A 4,060-nucleotide genomic window follows, 5' to 3' on the forward strand; every position below is an offset into this window, starting at 1 on the left:
TATCATAACAGTTTTAAAGCTGAATCTCTTAAGCCTAAGTACCATGTTCCTTTTGGGATGTGGATTTAGTTCTGAACAACAAGTCTGAAACAGATATTTCTGTCTTCACCCTGAGGGATTTATTGGCAAAACTAGCCATCTATTAATATTATCTTGGGACTCTGCACAGTGAGAATAGATGCTATAAATCTTAGTTGTATAAAAGCCTAAAAGCTATAAGGTTTTACTGGACAGCAAATAGAAAATTCCAATAAGTTCAGGCCTGTTTATTTTACTTAGAGTGAAAGAACATTCTGAGTGAAGCTTGGCTGGAAATGTCTTTGGAGACAGCCATTCTGAACATCTCACACTAATCAATTATGTATCACACCTTGTACTTGCACACTTTCTCTCAAATACATGTAAATCATTTTGCATGGGCCATGCAAAATAACAGGAGATGGTGTAACTAATTACTGTGTCATTGGCCTTGGTCTTGGATGTGATTAGAACTAATAATAAAGGAATAGAACAAATGTATCTATAGTATACACTCCATTAGTAACAACAATCTAGAGTTTAAATTTATATTACTCACCAGGATTCATGTTTCTGAACTGTCATATCAGATTAATATTAGATAGAGCCCAATTAGCTCTGGTTAGAGCTTTGTTAGTTTTTCCTGAATGGTCTCACTAAAATTATTACAGAAAGTCATAGATTTACTTAAGCATAGTTAAAAACGTTATCACTAAAAACAGATGTTTACCTGTACATAGCTTGACAATAAAAGGGTACGTGGTGTCCAGACATGGAATATTTGAGGCCACAAAACCAATTTTTGACTCGTGACTTTTAAATTTTGTCTTTATTATACATGCTATTTTTGATCCACACTGATCATGCATAATTCATTCTGCCTAACCTCATTTGCAACAAATATATATTTTTTCGTGAGTTACTTTCATATCACCATAGTTATTTTGATATTGTAATTTAACATTACATCTTTGCAACTGCTGGTTTTATTCTAACTTTTAACAAGTAAAAATATGATTACATTTTTTTTTTTCTGAAGATAAGGCTGGTTTCTAAATATTGTTATACCTACAGTGCAACTCACTTATCAAAAAAAAAATAATTAAATGTTGGCAGTTTGTATTTCTGCACAGCTGCAATATATTAATAGGGTTAAAAAGTCACCATTACATCCAGCGGGAAAAAAATAACCTTATATTACATGATAACTAAAACAATCTTTTGCCCTTGGGAAGTTTAAAATTTTAGTTATTAAAATTTATACCATGAAGAGGACAAAACTACCAAGTACCTATTCTTACTAAACTTAAAGTAGCATCCACATGAGACCCTTTCACAACTTCATTTTTCACATCTGTAGTAGTGCATTAACCTTTATGGTATTTTGCATTTCTGTAACTAAGCAAACACTTTGAGGAAAGCTTATTTCATTTAATTGCAACAGCAAAAAACAAATTAAAAACATTTCCTAGAATTAAGTTTTTCCAGTTCCTTTAAAATATTTGCTGTGAAATTAGTGGGAAAAAGTACAATCATATACAATTAAAAAATGAAAAATGAAAAACTTATTGCTCATGTAAGGTATAGATAATATTAATGTCCTGCTCCACATTGTTTCCTCTTTTTTGATCATTTGCCTTTTATTCAGAGACAAGTGTGTAAGATAAATTGCAGTAGTACAAGATAAAATAAACTACAGAACCACGTTGCTGAAAGACTGCAGGGGCAATACCTCTTAAAACTTAATTGAATTTGAATAAGAACTTAATTTAATCTGAAGGTCATCAAGCTAATATTCATAATCCTGGAAGAACATAAGCCAGTTGAGCTCTCATATCATAGCTCACTTTTAATTTGGGAAATGGTATTTCTTTCTAAATAAAATTACAGCATCAACATTCTGCAGTGACTAACTATTCTGTAACAACATTTTTTTTCTTTCAAATGGCTTTAATTGTATTAAGTTATTGGTACTTCAAACAGCACTTTGGAATAAGAAGAAACAACAGAATGTTTTTGGTTGGTAAAGTTCTCTGATCATTTATATGGAGACGTACAGAACATGAGTTCTTTGAAAAGGACTTTGACAGTATTATTATACATCTACCTGATCTGCCAAAGACATTACCTGAGGAAGAAGAAGGTTTTAGAATGACACGAAGCACAATAGATCAGACATTCAACTTGAGAAATTGAACAGAAAATACTGAGAATATGAAATAGAACTGCACTGCAACTTCATAGGCTTCAATGAAGCTTTTGATCATGTATGGCAAGGAACACCATGGGCTGTGACGAAGACATTCAACATTAGCAAAAGAACAGTAACTCTCCAAATCCTTTATACAGTGCAGGGAGTAAAGTCCTTGAAGGCAACACACTGAGTAAGTAGTTCCATATAACAGCTGGTGTAAGAAAGTAATGTCTCCTGTTGCCACATCCTTTCAATTGTTTCCTTGAACATGTTATGTCAAAAGACTCTGAAAACTTTGAAGAAGTGCTGTCACATAGAGGTAGTAATGTAGGCAATCTATCCTTTGAAGATGATGTAGATTTGATAGGAGGAATGGGAACAGGATGTGCAAATACAATGATAAAGCTTGGCAGCACTGCAACGATGTACGGGATGAAGATCAGGACAAAAAAAAAAAGAGCAACCTAATGACAATGAGGATTACTGACACTGAACAAGAGAGAGATCAAAAGCAAGAAAGTTGAATGACTGAACTTATTCAAGTGTCTCAGGACTACTACCATGAAAGACAGGAAACCTGAAACAGAAATCTGAAGAATTGCCCTCATGCTAGCAGTGCTTACAGACCTAGATACAACCTGGAAAGACAAGAACACCCTTAGTAGATCCGAGAGAAAAAAAGAGGAAACTTCTTAGAAATATTGTGTTCTTGAGAGCATGAACAGTGTGAAATGGGTGAAACTCAAACAGCAGCAACAGAATGAAGAATTCAAGCCTTTGAATTTAGATGTCTCTGCAGAATACAATGGATACCATATACAGTGCACTGAACTAACAGCTCTATTACGGAGAAGCAGGATCTGCAGTAATTGGCTCCCATGAGCCTCTACTAGCAGCAGCGCAAAGAGAGAAGTTGGAAAGGTTTGGCAAAGCAACTAAAGCAAAAGGCCTAGCAAACATAATTGTGCAGGGAGAAAATGAAAAGAGGAGGAGCTGTTTGTGGACAACTTGGTAAAAAATATCACCAGAAGCTGGGCAGAAAAATCTCTGGCAGAAGTTTCTCAAGCAGTTAAAACCACCTGGAATGAAAGAAGATTATAGTCAACACCTCACTATGACCCAGCCAGCCAGAGGAAAGGAAATGGATTATCACAGTACAAAAAAACTTTTATAAAATCCATCAAATACAGAATTTCTAGAAAGCCATGTCAATGTTATTATGTTTCATAAATTGATAAAATGTATTTTTTGTTGTCGTTGTGCTTCATTTTTCTTCTTTCTTGTATCTGTTAAAGTGCTATTTAGTCATTTTCATGCCTACTCTACCTTCCCTTGGTCAAAGGAGAAGTCTTTTTTTGCTTATTACATTGCTGTTAGGGGAATAGGGCCAAATCTGGCAGCTTGAGAGATGAGGACACTGCAGGTCCATGCCCCTGGGTCCAGCCAGTAGCGAGGCTAAGCAGGCATTTCTTAGGCATGCTAGGCACAGACACAAAGACATCTGTACTACATATATATGTATACATACTGTGGGCTGCACAGATCAACAGACTCACGGAACACTCACATGAACACAGAAAACATCAATGGCCTCATCCCACTCCCTCCCTGACTAAGCATGGTGGAGACCTGTCAGTGGGAATATACACAATATATTGGACTTAGATACACAGCCTGCCCAGTAGCTACCCCTGGATCCCAGTCTGCCCAGTTGTTGGCACCTGAGACCACAGCCCTGCTCCACTTGTTAGCAAAACTGTTCTCACCTGCACACCCACACACCCACACACGCAGAGGTGGCTGAGACTCCTCTGGCCCCCAGTAGCCAACATCCCTGTGGTCTCATGT

Source organism: Anser brachyrhynchus, assembly GCF_964034855.1.
Source record: "Anser brachyrhynchus genome assembly, chromosome: 1".
Classification (NCBI taxonomy): Eukaryota; Metazoa; Chordata; class Aves; order Anseriformes; family Anatidae; genus Anser; species Anser brachyrhynchus.